The 17,289-nt window shown below is 37.3% G+C and overlaps 1 pseudogene; it reads right to left on the bottom strand.

The window, feature by feature from the left end:
* Window positions 1–11,077: 11,077 nt before the first annotated feature.
* Window positions 11,078–13,069, bottom strand: LOC108298142 (annotated as a pseudogene).
* Between the last annotated feature and the right edge of the window lie 4,220 nt (window positions 13,070–17,289).

Here is a 17,289-nt window from a genome sequence, read left to right on the forward strand (position 1 = left end):
AAAAGTTGGCTGTACCTGGTGGCTTGCACCTGTAGTCCCAGCAATTTGGGATGCTTACATGGGAGGATCACTTGAGTGTGGGAGGTGGAGGCTGCAGTGAGCTGTGATTGTGCCACTGTGCTCTAGCTTGAGTGACACTGTGAGACCCTCCTTACTCAAAACAAAAAAACATGGTTTCTCCTCTCTCTCCTGTCTTCTTACTCTCTATCCTATTTGATGTAGTGATTTTTATGCTTTTATAAATTAATTCTTAACACAAAAGAGACATTGTAATGAGGCCAACCACTAAGTGAGCTTGCCCACTTAAAACCAGTGTAATACAGGATACGAAAATCTGATTTTTCAAAAAAGATACTCTACATAAGTTCTTCATATACAATGTTTTTTCTTGTAATACATTTAAAGTTTTAATTCACTCAGATATAACGGAGAGATCCTTACCCTCTGAGCCCTTTTTAGGCAGGGGAACATGTCTGTCATTGAGCATGTGGCCCAGTAAATGATCGTTACACTGCAATTAATTTTTCAATCTTTTTCTAAAATTATATGCCATAGGAATAAAACATAGAAAAATTAATGTTAACCATTTTTAGGTTATTATAACTATGTCAACAAGTATTAATACCTATTACGGGCAAGTCACTGTGGCAGGCATTGAAAATTACATCATCTTTAAAGCAGTATTTCTCCCCTTATTGGCTCATCAGTAGCAAAGACTAGGTTCACTGGAAGGCACGGTGAGATAATGGGAAGATGGAGTGGAGGTGGGTTGTTAAAGTGCTGTGAATGAGTAATTTTGTTTACTTGAATAGTGATCCATGTTTGGGGATATGTTGTGTTCGTAAGAAGTGAAAGGTATTTGTGAAGTGAGCTGTAAAGGACCCATAAATCTGTTACAACAGTCCTTAATACACAAAGATGAAAAACAAGCATTACTGCTACCCAGAAATTTCATTAGTAGACTCAGATTCAGAAGATGGTGGGGGAGCACCTTATGAAAGTACGTATAAGTAAATTTACTTTAAAGTAATGCAAGGATTTTCTGTACATTGGTGGTCTTGACAGCAACATTTTTTGCAGCAAAACACTGGTAACAACATCACTGTTTATCAATGAGCAATTGTTCAGATAAATGATTTGTGGCTTGTAAGGCTCAGCTATTAAAAAGCACCCCTCTTTTCCTCACTTGCCTTACCTTTGGTTCTGGGCCTGGAGCCTTTTAGAGGTTACTCAGGACAATGGACTCCTGTCTCCTGTGACTAATCTGGACAGCAGCTTCCTATTTCGTCCTTCATTATCTTCAAAAATTTGTGAAAATAATTTCTTCATTGGTGACCTATACTCTTGTTTTACTTTGCAGTTAACAATTTCCTGATTTCACTAGATTGTCTGTGTGAAGGTGGGGGGTGGGTGTACATGTTTGTACTCTGGAGGGAGCAGAGGTATATAGCCACATGAAAATTAGCAGTCTTGCACTAAAAGTTTGTTATAAGAATGTAAATACATTCATAGATGGTAAATCTATCAGTAATGTTTCCTTGCACAATTCTTAGTTAAAACTTCACTCACTGGTGATATTGTGCTTGATGGATCATGATTCTTACACATGGGGATTGCATTGAAACCACCAGGGCTTACCTACGAAATTATTGTGACCTTTTATTTTTAAAATTCTTTTTTTTAACGTTCTGGGATACATGTGCAGAGCATGCAGATTTGTTACATAGGTATACGTGTGCCATGGTGGTTTGCTGCACCTAACAACCCATCATCTAGGCTTTAAGCCCCACATGCTTTAGGTATTTGTCCTACTGCTCTCCCTCCCCTTGCCCTCCACCCCGTGATGAGTCCTGGTGTGTGATGTTCCCCTCCTTGTGTCTATATGTTCATCATTGTTCAACTCCCATTTATGAGTGAGAGCATGCAGTGTTTGGTTTTCTGTCGTTGTGTTAGTTTGCTCAGAATGATGATTTCCAGCTTCATCCATGTCTCTGCAAAGGACATGAACTCTTTTTTATGGCTGCATAGTATTCCACAGTGTATATGTACCACATTTTTTTAATCCAGTCTATCATTGATGGGYATTTGGGTTGGTTCCAAGTCTTTGYTATTGTGAATAGTGCTGCAATAAACATGTGTGTACATGTGTTTTTATAATAGAATGATTTATAATCCTTTGGGTATATACCCAGTAATGGGATTGCTGGCTCAAATGGAGTTTCTGGATCCTTGAGGAATTGTCACACTTTTCCACAATGGTTGAACTAATTTATACTCCCACCAATAGTGTAAAAACATTTCTATTTCTCCACATCCTTGCCAGCATCTTTTGTTTCCTGCATTTTTAATGATTGCCATTCGAGCTGTTGTGAGATGATATCTCATTGTGGTTTTGATTTGCGTTTCTGTAATGACCAGTGATGATGAGCTTTTTTCATATGTTTGTTGGCCAGATAAATGTCTTCTTTTGAGAAGTGTCTGTTCATACCCTTCACCCACTTTTTGTTGGGGTTATTTTTCTCTTGTAAATTTGTTTAAGTTATTCGTAGATTTTGGATATTAGACCTTTGTTAGATGGGTAGATTGCAAAAATTTTCTTCCATTCTGTAGATTGTTCACTCTGATTATCAATAGTTTCTTTTGTTGTGTAGAAGCTTTTTAGTTTAATTAGATACCATTTGTTAATTTTGGCTTTGGTTGTAATTGCTTTTAGTGTTTCAGTCATGAAGTCTTTGCCCATGCCTATGTCCTGAATGGTATTGGCTAGATTTTCTTCTAGGGTTTTTATAGTTTTAGGTTTTACATTTAAGTCTTTAATACATCTTGATTTAATTTTTGTGTAAGGTATAAGTAAGGGATCCAGTTTCAGTTTTCTGCAAATGGCTAGCCAGTTTTCCCAGCACCATTTATTACATAGAAAATCCTTTCCCGTTGCTTGTTTTTGTCAAGTTTGTGGAAGATCAAGTGGTTGTAGATGTGTGGTGTTATTTCTGAGGCCTCTGTTCTGTTCCATTGGTATATATATCTGTTTTGGTACCAGTAACATACTTTTTTGGTTACTGTAGCCTTGTAGTATAGTTTGAAGTCAGGTAGTGTGATGCCTCCAGCTTTGTTCTTTTTGCTTAGGATTGTCTTTGGTATACGGGCTCTTTTTTGGTTGCATACAAAATTTAAAGTAGTTTTTTCTAGTCCTGTGAAGAAAGTCAGTGGTAGCTTGAGGGGAATATAATTGAACCTATAAATTACTTTGGATGGTATGGCCATTTTCATGATACTGGTTCTTCCTATCCTTGAGCATGGATTTTTCTTTTCCATTTGTTTGTGTCTTCTCTTATTTCCTTGAGCAGTGGTTTGTAGTTCTCCTTCAAGAGGTCTTCACGTACCTTGTAAATTGTATTCCTAGGTATTTTATGCTCTTTGTAGCAATTGTGAATAGGAGTTCACTCATGATTTGATTCTCTGCTTGTCTATTATTGGTGTAGAGGAGTGTTTGTGATTTTTGCACATTGATTTTGTATCCTGAGCAGTCTATAGCCTGAGACCTTAGGTAAGAAACTGGTTTGGGATTCTTTCTTGCAAATTCCTTTTAAAGAATAAAGTTCGCATTTAACAACCAGCTGGTGTTAACTTCTGCTCAGAGTGCTCAGAAATCATATAATTTGTGTGACCATTGTTAGTTTAGCAGAATTTTGTCCTAGCTGAAATAGGGTAATAAGGTTAAAAGAGTTTTTTTTTTTTTTAAAGGAACTTACTTGTTAAAATTTAGCTTAATTAAAAGGGTAACATCCAAGATGAGTGCGTGTATATATGCATGTATGCATGCTTGTATTTGAAAGGCCTTCGTGTTTTTGTTTGTTGTTTGTTTGTTTTACTCTTGTAAGAACTTGTCTTTTTTTTTTTTTTTTTTAAAATTGTTTTTTTTTTTTTTTTTTTTTCTCAGTTGACTGAATTCTACTTTCTCTTGATTTTTTTTGACTAAAATAGTTATTGCAACAGAGGCTACTCTTGGGATTTTAAGGAGGAGCGTAGTTTAATTTTATGTTTAATTTTGCTCAACGAAAAATATTAGTGTCTCCCTCTAGAACCACCAGACTTTTTCTTTCTGTACTTCCTGGTGTAAGTTTTGCCATTTGATTTTCAACTGAGTTATTTTCTTTAATGTTCAAATTTAAGGCTATTTAGCTGACAACTGCCTAGGGCTGTGAGACAGGTTATTAAGAATCTCAAAGTCTAAGATAGGAAAAAAAAAAGGGGGGGTCTTTAAATCTATAAAATGTCCTGTAACAGTCCAGTGGGTTCACCTTGCCAGATGTCTAGACAGAACTGATTTATCAAGATAGGGGATTTGCAGTGGAGAAAGAGTAATTCATGCAGAGCCAGCTGTGGCAGATGGGAATTTATTACTCAAATCAATCTCTACCAGCATTCGGGAATCAGAGTGTTTAAAGATAATTTGGTTGGTAGGGGCTTGGGAAGTGGGGATTGATCAGGTTGGAGATGGAATCATAGGAGGTTGAAGTTATGTTTCCTTGCTGTCTTCTGTTCATGGGTATGATGGCACAACCAGTGGTTGGGCCAGATTACCCGCCTGGGCAGGGTCTGCAGCATATATCAAGCACTGATCTTAGGTTTTACAATTGTGATGTTACCCACAGGAGCAATTTGGGGAGGTTCAGACTTTTGGAGGAGAGACTGCATGACCCCTAAACTGCAATTTCTAATCTTGTAGCTAATATGTTAGTCTTGCAAAGGCAGGTTGGTCCCCAGGCAAGAGAGGTTCTTTTTGGGAAAGGGCTGTTACCAATTTGGTTTCAGAGTCAANAGTGGAGAAAGAGTAATTCATGCAGAGCCAGCTGTGGCAGATGGGAATTTATTACTCAAATCAATCTCCACCAGCATTCGGGAATCAGAGTGTTTAAAGATAATTTGGTTGGTAGGGGCTTGGGAAGTGGGGATTGATCAGGTTGGAGATGGAATAATAGGAGGTTGAAGTTATGTTTTCTTGCTGTCTTCTGTTCATGGGTATGATGGCACAACCAGTGGTTGGGCCAGATTACCCACCTGGGCAGGGTCTGCAGCATATATCAAGCACTGATCTTAGGTTTTACAATTGTGATGTTATCCGCAGGAGCAATTTGGGGAGGTTCAGACTTTTGGAGCAGAGACTGCATGGCCCCTAAACTGCAATTTCTAATCTTGTAGCTAATATGTTAGTCTTGCAAAGGCAGGTTGGTCCCCAGGCAAGAGAGGTTCTTTTTGGGAAAGGGCTGTTACCAATTTGGTTTCAGAGTCAAACTGTGAGCTAAATTCCTTTCGAAAGCTACTTCAGCTTACACTGAGGAATGAACAAAGACAGCTTAAGGGTTAGAAGCAAGATAGAATTGGTTAGGTGTGATTTCTTTCACTCTCATAATTTCCTGAGTTATAATTTTATAAAGGCAGTTTGTACTTCCATGGGCACGGCTAATAGATTTTTATATGTATTTATGTGATGTGTACAGAAAGTTCCACTGCTAAAAATATATAAAAGAGAGCTAATTAATTGGGTTAAAGAAAAATAAAAGGGCTTAAGTTAGATACTAAAAAATACTCATTAAATGCTTTTTTAAGTTTATGTAACTTAAGTAGAATCTTTAATAGATAAGCTAGCTTTAAAATTATTGGTAACGTAATATTAGAAATGTCTTAAGAATTGACAGCATACATTTTTGTTTACATTTAGTAATCAAGCAATTTCATACATATTCCTGCCAAATACAATAAGGTGTCAAAATTTGGCATTGGGGTTTCAAAACCATAAACCCAGCCCCCAAAATAATTATCTTTACTTGAGTAATTTTTAGTAAGTAAGACATTGATATGGGTTCGATGAAAATAGCTGCATTTTGAATTTACTAAAATTACTAGCACTTCTAATCCAGTGACTTTTGGCAGTCTAGCCCACCAACAATAAGGAAAAAACCGTTACTGCCTTTGTTTCAAAGCTAAATTGTAAACCAAGTTCCTCCCAATGTTAGTTTGACCTATGTGTGGGAATGAATGAGGACAACTTGGAGGTTATGAGCAAAATGGAGCCAGTTAGGTCAAGTCTTCTTTTCACTGTTAGGTTAAATCTTCTTTTCACTGTTTTAGTTATAATTTTGCAATGGCAGTTTCATAACTTTAAATAATGACTATCAGTTTTCATAAATAATCCAGGTAAACAATTAAAATAATTAGGTAAATGTAATGGGATAAATACTTGTAGACAAACTTGTCATAATTTAGAATATAAAGTTAAATAATAGATATTTCATTATTTGAGTATTTTCCAATAAACATATATTGTAGGAAATCATTCTTGCCAAAACAAAAAGTGTGTCTTTTATCAAAAAAAAAGTGAGCAAGTTTTATCTAATTCAAAGCATATTTAAAGGCTATGTATAAAACAAGATAAAAGGAACCAGGAAATAAAAAGGGACATAAAGAAAGTAATAAAAATGAAAATGTTATTTTCAGGTAAAAAAAATGCTTAAAGAGAAATAACATTATATAAGAAAGAATTCTGTATAGTAAGTTTAGTCCTAAAATAAAATAACTGGTTGTCTAAAACGAAGGGATATTCAGAACAAATCAGAAAGTCTGACCGTGTCATGAGCAGTCAGTGTAAGAAACAATGAGAGGGCTTACATGTTTAAAAAACCCAAAAACTTTTATACAATCAAGTTGTCATTATTAAGCTTTTATTTGCTTGGAAAAAAACTGAGATAATTTTTTTTTAAATTAAGGTTATTACATCCATGTATCTTCCTGTATATGCTTTCAAAATTCTTGTAACATTGAGTTACAGAGCTTTTAACCCCTTGGTCTAAAAAAGACACCAAGTCCTGTTAAATCTTAAACACTGGCAGCAATTAAAACCTCATATTCAGGCCCCATAGAAGATGCCAGTCAAAACAAACTGCATTGTTGAGACACAGGGCAAAAAATTAAAGCTATTCAACTTTTCAATACCCAGGTACTATTGCAAAAGAGGTGGGAGCCTAAGATTGTAAGGGCTGATTTTGAAAGATAAGTTCAGTTTCTCTATACATTAATCATTAATGTCAAAGACACACTGATGCAAAATCAGTATATGGATGTTTGTGTCAGATTAACAAGGTTTTCTTGAAGCATTACCCAACTCCTTAATAAACGTTATAAAAGTCTTATGGAAGTTATATTTACAATCAAGATTACATTTTATAGATTGTTTACAGAATTTTGAAAAAATAAATGTACTTGGCTTAATGCTGTTTTTATTAGGGCTTCTTGCTTAGAAAATTAAGTCTCCTGTCTCAAAGAATGAAGGTTTTTCACTTTTAAAAAAAATCCTTGAATTACCACTTTGGTTAAATAAATGACCATACAATGACCTGTAATCCTATTTTTTAAAAAACATTATATATTTGACAACCTTTCCAAAATCAAATTATAAATTATGTCTTTTTCTATCCTAATTCATCCTTTAAGACATTAGGTTTCCTAAAGTCCAAAAACGACATAATTTCGTTTACTTTTGTCAAATATGAAATGGTATTTGGTTTTCTTTGGACTTTATTTTTATAAATATGTTTTTTCTTTTTCCTTTTTTTTTTTGAGACAGAGTCTTGCTCTGTCACCAGTCTGGAGTGCAGTAGTGCCATCTCAGCTCACTGCAACCCGTGCATCCTAGATTCAAGCAATTCTCCTGCCTCAGTCTCCTGAGTGGCTGGGACTACAGGCATGCACCACCATGCCCTGCTCATTTATGTATTTTTAGTAGAGATGGGATTTCACCATGTTGGCCAGGCTGTTCTCGAACTCCTGACCTCAGGTGATCTGCTTGCCTTGGCCTCTCGAAGGGCTAGGAATACAGGCATGAGCCACTACACATGGCCAGTTTGTATAATTATGTTATTGGTATGTATTCCAAAATGACGGGACACTCCTGTAATTCTGATAAAACTTAGTGTACATTATCAGTAATAATCATAACCATTATGTTAAAATTATTGTGTGCCACAGAGGTGACAAATTTACCTGTCAGTTTTGTCTTTTAACTATGGCTGCCTTAACTTTTGTTTCATTCACAGAGAGTTGTCTTGTTTTAAACACTCTCTTTAAAACAAGAGAGTTTTTAAAACAAGATGGATTTATGATCAGCTATAGTTCTCTAACAGGTGCACTTAAATGCAGGTTTTCTGATAATTCTGGAAATTGTTACACTGGAATAAAGGAAAAGATTTCAGATCTCTCTTGGAGACTTGAAATGTTCTTGACTCTCAAACAGAACAGAAGTTAACTGAAATAATTGAACTAATAGAAAGCTGAAGTAATCTTTTTGACTTTTTGCTTAAAACACTGCTGATACTTTGTTTAGCTTTTTAGAGTTAAGAAAACTTTTAAGTTATTTACAGCTTTTAACAATATATTCCTGTGAACAAAATTTGGACCACATTTATTTCTCTCTACCTAATTTCTCCAGTATTTGGAAACTATGAGTATTCTCAACTTATGGCAATATAGTTACTTGCATAAGTTCAGTAAGAATCTGTTTTCTTTTGCAATAGGACACAATTGGAGAATTTAGTAATTTTACCAAGGCTTTGACTGGAATGGTGTGCTTTAAGGAATCAAACTTGACTTATGAAGCCAATAAAGCCCTTGGAAAAACTGGCCTCATATTTTTGTGTACAACGTTCCTGTACAGGGTTTCTGACCTGTGGTAAGTAAAGAATGTCACCTTGTGACAAGTGCAGAAGCCCTGGGTTTATCTTGCAATCTCAGGAGGAGAGGAAATTCACCTAACTCATAGGTATTTGATGGCACAAATCCATGGCTGGGCTCAGCTTTAAAAAAGCCTTATCTGAGATTTCTCCTATGGAACAAAGTTCGATCAAAGCCAATTAATTTAAAAGCCTATATAAAAAATACTGTTGCTGCACAGTATATAAATAATTGGGCCAGGTGTAATAAAGCAAATCAGTCCCAACATGATTTGTCTTTAGAAAAATGGGAAACTGGAGAGAGAAAAAATTATGTTTCAAAACTACAGTAGACCTGTTGTTAGATTCTAGTCTTGCCTAAGGTTTTATTATTATTATTATTATTGTTTTCTAGTGTTTGGACTGAACTCTTCATTTTTCTTGGCTACAACTCTTCAAAATAATGTTTTCAATTTTTTTCACTCCATTTTTCCTAATTTGGAGTCACTGAAACCTAAGCTGTGCTTTGTTAAAACCCTGAGAACTGAAGCCACACAACTTAAACTTCAGAAGAAAATAACAGCAACCTGTTTACATACATAAGCCACTTTCACACCTGCCTACTGATGTATGGGCTGCAGAGTAATTGACGTCTTATATCCATTTTTCCAGGATTGTTCTTTTGTTTGTTGCTGTTTTCTCTCCCTTTCTCTCCCGTGTTTTAACTTCACAGGATGTGAGACTTCACGACCTGCTGAAAGGAGCTTTTGGGGCCTACCCATCTAGGAATAAACCCTCCTAGCCACGAGAGATCAGATGAAACCCAAGACCAGAAACCCATTTTCTTGTAAAATGTTTTCTCCAAAAGATTTTTTTTTAAAGAAAAGGAGGGAAATGTGAAAGAAAAATTATTGGACCCCTAAAATCACTAAGGAAAACTCAGGCCGGAAACTGCTTAATGCCAGCCTACCTCCCATTCTATTCAAACTCACCCCTCTGGTCACTGAGATAGATGCATATCTGATTGCCTCCTTTGGAGAGGCTAATTAGAAACTCAAAAGAATGTAACCATTTGTGTGTTACTGACCTGTAACCTGGAAGCTTCCTTCTTGTTTCATGTCTTCCTGCCTTTGCTTCAAGTTGTCCTGCCACAAAACCAGTATACTTTTTGCATTATTGATTGATGTCTCATGTCTCCCTAAATTGTATAAGGCAAAGCTGTGCCTTGACCACCTTGGGCACATGTTGTCATGACTTCAAGAGTGTGTCACAAGTTGTGTCTTCAACACTGGCAAAATAAACTTTCTAAATTCACTGCGTCCTTCATTGAATTCGCTCCTAGGCACCCTCATTGTGTTCTTTGGCCTGTGTTTCTCTGCTAACACCTGTCACAAATCATTTGGGTAACTAAAGCTTTGGGAAGTAATTTAAAATGGAAGTGTGTGATGGCACTGTCTCGACTTTGTATGCATAGGTACTACTTTGGGAATGTGGGGCATTTCATTGTCCCATGGGATTTTTAGTAGTGTGTGGTGATCCTGTTTGGAAAACAAAAATTTCACATGGTCTGTGTTTTTAGTTAAAAAGTGCAAGGGTTAAAATGCACTTAAATTTATAAAGAAATTGAAATATAGTACTGCAAGTTTATTCAAAGAATATTTTTCAAAGGTACAAACAATAATAAAAACACACAAAGAAAGCCTTGGGCAATGTGCAACTTTAAAAATTATTATCACAACAGCCAAACAAATCCTTAACCACTTTTTAAATGGATTCATTTATACCATTTCAATGCAAAGATAATCTCAAAAATACTAAAACAAAACCAAAAACTCTTCAGTGTCTGACTCATTTTGTTCCCAAATCTTTTCACGTTTAATAGTTGCATTTTGAATGTATAAGCTAAGGGTTTTAAACATTTCTCAAATAGTTTATGTCTACAGTTATCATACGAATTATATTTGAAAACTACTCTAAGAACTAAAACTAGTACTTCAAACGTTTAAAAATAAAATCATGACAAAAGTTCACAACTGTGGGTCCGCCTTAATGTCCATAAACTACTAAAAAAAAAACCAGTCACATGTTCAGATACTTTTTCTCAGGTCTGAGTCTACCCTGATGTGTGCCAAGCTACACCTTCAATTTGGCACTGATAGTCTATCTGAACACAATTTATCAGCAGAAAAAGGTAAGTAATTCTAAAAACCTTTAGCCATTCAAAACCATCATGTTTCATTTTCTTTCCTAACATGCAATTCAGTTATTCCAAAGTCATTTGGGTGTTGCAAGGAGGTGATTTATGTGACTGGCACAAAATGAAGCTTATATGAAAACTGGTTAAGGATTCAAAGCACACTAGCTCTGAAATATTAATCTTAACACCAGACATAAATGGAAAGGTATGACTTGCACAAAATACTTTAAATTACTTTGGTTACACTTTTCATGATATTGCATGTTTAGCTGCTTGCAGTGCATGCATGCATCGTCTTTGCTACGTCATAAACATAGGTGACGTCTGGTCGCTTCTCTGGATCTGGGTTGATGCACATATTAACTAACTGTCATAGTTCTTCTGAATAGTGATATGAAGGAAGAGGTGAGTAGTCACACTGTTCTGTCTTCTTACACAGTGAGTATAAATTTATTTTGTCACCATAGAAAGGACTCTAATGCAGCCATCTCATATAGTAGACAGCCAAGAGACCAGATGTCACATTTGAAGTTGTATCCATTTTCATGTAGTCTCTCTGGAGACATGTAATAAAGTGTACCAACTAAAGAATGTGCAGCTGTGGTTTTTGAGCTGAAAAGCTGGCCAAGCCCAAGATCTCCAAGTTTTACCACCCCAGTGGCTGTAATGAACACATTGGCTGGTGTTATATCTCTATGCGTGACTCTTCGAGAATGCATGTGTTCCAGTGCACTGCAAAGCTGAACAAGGTACTTTCAGAGAGATCTTTCAGGAATTAGCCTCTTTTGCTTCTTGAAATGCTTTATCATTCTGGATAGGTCACCAGCATCTGCCAGTTCCAACACTACGTTTAGTTCATTATCTTCAATGAATGAGTAGTAATATTTTATTACATTTGCTTAAGAAGATCTATTTCTTTGATACAATCAGCACGTGCTTTGGCATCCATTAAATCAAATATCTGCACTTTTTTTAAAGCTACTTGTACTCCATCCAAGAGACAGGTTGCTCTACAAACTTCACTAAATTGTCTGCGACCAATTTTCTTGCTGGTACTAAACTGATATCCAGAAGTTTGATGGCTGAGGAGTATACCGTTGTGCATATATCCTTTAATCCATGCAGTTTTTTCATTGGTGGAAAGACAGGTAGGTTGATTTCAGAGTACTTCATAAAACATGGGAAGGCAGACATCACCTTAAGGTCCAGGTTTCCTTGGTTTTGCAGGAATACCCAGTGTTGAGATGGCTAGAGGAACTGGTAGTTTTGTTGTTTCAGAAACCTCCTGCTGTCTCTCCCAGCGGGTATACAAATTTGCATTCTCACCGGAAGTATGTAAGAGCTCCTCTCTCTGCAAATCTACACTGTCATTATCTTCAAAAAGGTTTATTACTGTTTCTGGTCACACACACATTCTCTGGGGAGTTTGACAGTATCTGAGTGTGGTTGGGATTTACATTTAGGGCATGATTACTGATATGGGGAAACTTTTCTATTATCTGAGAGTCTGTTTATGTCTTTTCAGAAATGTCTGTGACAGTCCTTTGGGCATTTTTAGCACGTGTATTGGTTTTTGTGGTTTTGTCCACTTAGGCCCATTAGTTTCTTGAATATGTTAGATAAGAAGCCCTTCCAGATCCACAATTTTCCATAGTTTTCTCCCAGTCTGTAGGATACCTTTTATTTGGGTTTACTATTTTCTCTCCTGTGTTCAAGCTGTGTGAAGCTCTGAAGATGTCCTTAGGCTCACATGGTTACATTAACCTTTGTTAGCATTGATTTCTGTGTCCCTTTGAGAAGAAAAGTGAGATGGTAAAGCCATTGTATGGTCTACAGGTATTTGGTTTCTATGTCTTCCTTTGCTGCTTGTAGCTTAGGTGAACAGATTTGAGTTTCCCCACAATAGACATGCACCCTATGTGTTTTCTTTGGAGATTGTGGTTTTAGGATTGCATTTAGGTGTTCAGTAGACTTTGTGTCCCTTTTTGTGTCTTGTGCAAAGGAAAAGTTTATTTCAGTCCTTTGCACATTACAAGTTTTCTCAACCATTCTGCCTTTGGTGTGCTTTTGGGGGAAAAACAAGCAGCCCACGTGTTCACTGTATATAAATTTGGGTTGATTATCTGGCTCCTCTGTTGTGTCAATTCAGTTACCTTTCTGCATTCATGCTACCGGGAGAATGGATTGGGCCACTATAGGCTTTTTGTTTGGTTTTGTATGTTTTTCTTGTACTTTCTTTATTTTTTCTGCTTTTATGTCCAAAGCTGGGTTTTCTAAAATGACAGCTACTTTTATTGTGATCAAGGGGTATGCCTGCAGGTTCACTCCACTAAATTTTGATGCTTGGAGTCCTATGCACCCATTGCCCATGCAGTAAACAGCACCAGTTGGGTCATTCTTCCTCTAAGGCTCCCTGTCTCCCTCCTTTTTCTTTCTGGCAGTACCCAGCACCTGTTAATATCGTGTTTATGTTTGTGTGTATTCAATATTAAGCTTCCACTTATAAGTGAGAACCTGTGGTGTTTGGTCTTCTGTTCTTGCCTCAGTGGCTTAGCAGAGTGGCCTCCAGTTCCACCCATGTTCCTACCAAGGGCATGATTTTGTTTCTGTAATTGAATTTCCTTAGTGGTTTTTTAGCATTCTGTGGTGTAGCACTACATTTTAAAAAATCTAATTTTCAGCCAGGCTCAGTGGCTTAATGCCTGTAATCCCAGCACTTTGGGAGGCCAAGGCAGGTGGATCACAAGGTCAAGAGATCGTGACCATCCTGGCCAACATGGTGAAACCCCATCTCTACTAAAAAAATACAAAAATAAGCTGGGCGTTTGACACATGCCTGTAGTCTCAGCTACGCAGGAGGCTGAGGCAGAAGAATTGCTTGAAAACGGGAGGTGGAGGCTGCAGTGACCGGAGACTGTGCCACTGTGCTCCAGCCTGGCGACAGAGCAAGATGCCATAAAAAAAATCTGATTTTCTGTTGGTGGGCATCTAGATCAGTTCTACATCTTTATTCCTGTGAATAGAATTCCCAAGAACATGTGAGTGTCTTTTTGAGAGACACATGTATTTTTCCCTTGGGTAGATACACAGGGTGGGATTGATGAGTCAAAACATAGCTTTGTTTTCCATCCCTTTTTTTTCCTTTTATTTGAGAAATCTTCAAACTTTTTTCCACAGTATGAGACCTAGTTTTCATTACCACCAACAGCATAGCCATATTTGCTTTTCTTTGCTGCCATGCCAACATATTATGAGTTTGGACAAATGGCCCTTTTGACTGGTGTGTGATGGCACTGCTACCGCTTCTCTGCTGGTTAGTGATGTTGAGCATTTTCCCATGTCTGTTGGGATAGCAACCCCTTGGGAATGTCTTCTCAGTTACTACCCATGTGTATGTTGCTCAGGCCACTGTGCGGCCCTAGCAATGTTGCCTTGCATCGGGACTTGAGGATTGTTTGTCATTGTTACCCAGCATAAATGTTACTTTGCTCTTCATATAGTAAGTAGTAAGAGTGACATGTGGGGACATATTCTTATGCAGAGAGTTCCATCAGAAATCCCACTGCCTTAAGAGAGCCTCACGGAAACCCAGTCCTAGCCTTGCAATACCATGTAGCCCTGTGGCACTTTGACATTGGGTGTGTCTGCATTGTTGAAGTAACTCAGCACTTTGCCATGCATTTATCCACTGAGGTCAATGCTAAGGGAAGTTCATCACCTCTGTTTCTTTAGTAGCTGATGTCTGGTGCATCAGCTGAATGCATTTCAGGCTTATAAGAAGTTCCCCTGAATCCATGGGCAAGAAAGCTTTGTGTGATGCCCACCCCCACAATGAGTGACCAATGTTTCATCATTAACACATCTGATGGCAGAGAGTTTTAGTGGTCTAAGGGAGGACAGCTGCCAAGCAGAGATTGAAATCACATTTATTTACACTCTTACTTTTCTGCAGCTTGGTTTCTTGCAAGGTTTTGATCTATTAGGCCAAACTATTTAGTCTGGACTGAATCCCTGAATTACTTTACTTTGTCTACAAAAACTCTCAAAGAACTTGATAAACTTGTTCTAATTAGTCAACATATTCATCCATAATGTCGGTATATCAGGTCTAAAAATAGAACATGTCTATTTCTAGCTAGCTCTATATTTATACTTCCACATATACATGGAAATATGTATATATAAATATAGATATTTAAGTATGTATATGGAAGTATATATATTTATATATAATATATATGGAAGTAATATGGAAGTGTGTGTATATATATATATATATATATATAAAGTATAGATATATCACACACATACATACACACACACACACACACACACACACGGAACCTAGTTCCATAGGGCTGCTTATATATCCTTATCCTAGGTTTTCAATGAGAAAGGGATGACGTAGGATAAGGAAACAAATTGACCAGCATGTAAAACTTTGTTGTATATTTTTATTTTGTCTATTTTCATAGCCTCAAAAATCTTACAATGTTTGTTCTGGGTGGTTTCCTTTGTATGACATATGCTCTGGGCCACAAGAATAACACAACCCATCACCTCCTCCAGTGCTTGTTCTTATTTTCAGTTTACCAAAAGCCATAGTTGATGTTGGATGATGAGAAAGACAACGATCTATTTCTACTCAAGCCAATTTCTGTCATTATTTCTAGTTCAGTGTTTGTCTAGTGCAATAGACCTGTCCAAAGGACTGTCCATATTTGTCAAAAAGAAACACTTTCCAGTTCCAAAATTAGAGGGGAAACCTGTTGTACCCAGCTCTGCTGAGCATTCCACATTCCTCAGTGGAGGAAGGAGTTGGCTCTGTCTGGGCATGAGGATCTGGAAGGTGTTCAGCCCTCACAGCTCTTGGCATAGTGTGGGGATATTTCAGGAGAGCCTGAAGGACTGAACTTTATGTGACTGACTGGAAAAATGTTCTGCCTGCACAATCACACATGAAAACGTTTCTTTTGGGAAAGTGTCATAAAGAATACAGACAGAAAATCTGTTAACCTCTTCTGGACAGGACAACATGTCTTGCTTGTTTTAACACATGCTGCATGTATCAGTTAGCAAAGCTCTTATTCCACCACTAACTGAACACCACTGCAGCCTTAATTTGAACCAACCCTAGTCTTTCCATGATGTCATGGAAAATATCACATGTCAGAAATGCATTGTTCTAGTTCCTGCCTTCACACAGTGAGTATTTAACTTACTCAGGGCAGAGTATTTTTTGTGCACATCTTGAATATCTTCAAGGAAGTCCACGATCTCCAGTGTTTGTGATCTGATGTTGACCTTGCACACTATTGTGATTTATATTGTGTTACAGTGAGTTGTATCCATGGGTAGAAAAAAAAGACAAGGAAAGAAAGACACCAATGCATTTTGTATTAGGCTGTTTTCACACTGCGGATAAAGACATACCTGAGACTGGGTAATTTGTAAAGAAAAAGAGATTTAGTAGACTCACCATTCCACATGACTGAGGAGGCCTCACCATCATGGTGGAAGTTGAAAGGCACATCTTACATGATGGCAGGCAAGAGACAATGAAAGCCAAGTGAAAAGGGAAACCTCTTATAAAACCATCAGCTCTCGTGAGACTTATTCACATAACACATGGGAATTATGGGAGCTACTATTCAAGATGAGACTTGGGAGGGGACACAACCAAACCATATCACCTTCCCTGGCAATGTGGCAGAACAAAAAGGGCATGAACTGAAAGCCAGACAAAGTGAGTTCCAGCCTTGCCCCTTATTTGCTGGCTGTGTCATCTTGTTGAAGTAATGTAAACTCTTTGACCTCAAATTTCTTATCTGTAAAGTGGGGAAAATACTAGCCTTGTGTAACTGGATCATGAATAGTGATAAAACTAGCCATTATTTATTGAGCACTTACTATGTAGAGTATTTGAACCCAGCATTTTATGTGTTATAACTCACTTAATTTTTACAACAACGCTAAGAGATAGGTTCTGCTATGATCCTGAAGAACCTACCGCACGGTAATAGCCATAATAAAAGCCATTATGATCAATAATCATTATGGTGCTAATATTATTGTGACAGCATTGACAGCCAACAATGAAAGGGAGTAAAACTAACAGGAATTTTTTTACTTAAAAATATTATAAAAGTGAGATTTATGGCTGGGCGTGGTGGCTCACGCCTGTAATCCCAGCATTTAAAAGGCCGAGGCAGGCGGATCATGAGGTCAAGAGATCAATGCCATCCTGGCCAACATGGTGAAACCCCGTCTCTACTAAAAATACAAAAAGTAGCTGGGAGTGGTGGTGGGCACCTGTAGTCCCAGCTACTCAGGAGGCTGAGGCAGGAGAATTGCTTGAACCCGGGAGGCGGAGGTTGCAGTGAGCTG

This window comes from Cebus imitator, unplaced genomic scaffold (assembly GCF_001604975.1).
Source record: "Cebus imitator isolate Cc_AM_T3 unplaced genomic scaffold, Cebus_imitator-1.0 Scaffold895, whole genome shotgun sequence".
NCBI classification, from domain to species: domain Eukaryota; kingdom Metazoa; phylum Chordata; class Mammalia; order Primates; family Cebidae; genus Cebus; species Cebus imitator.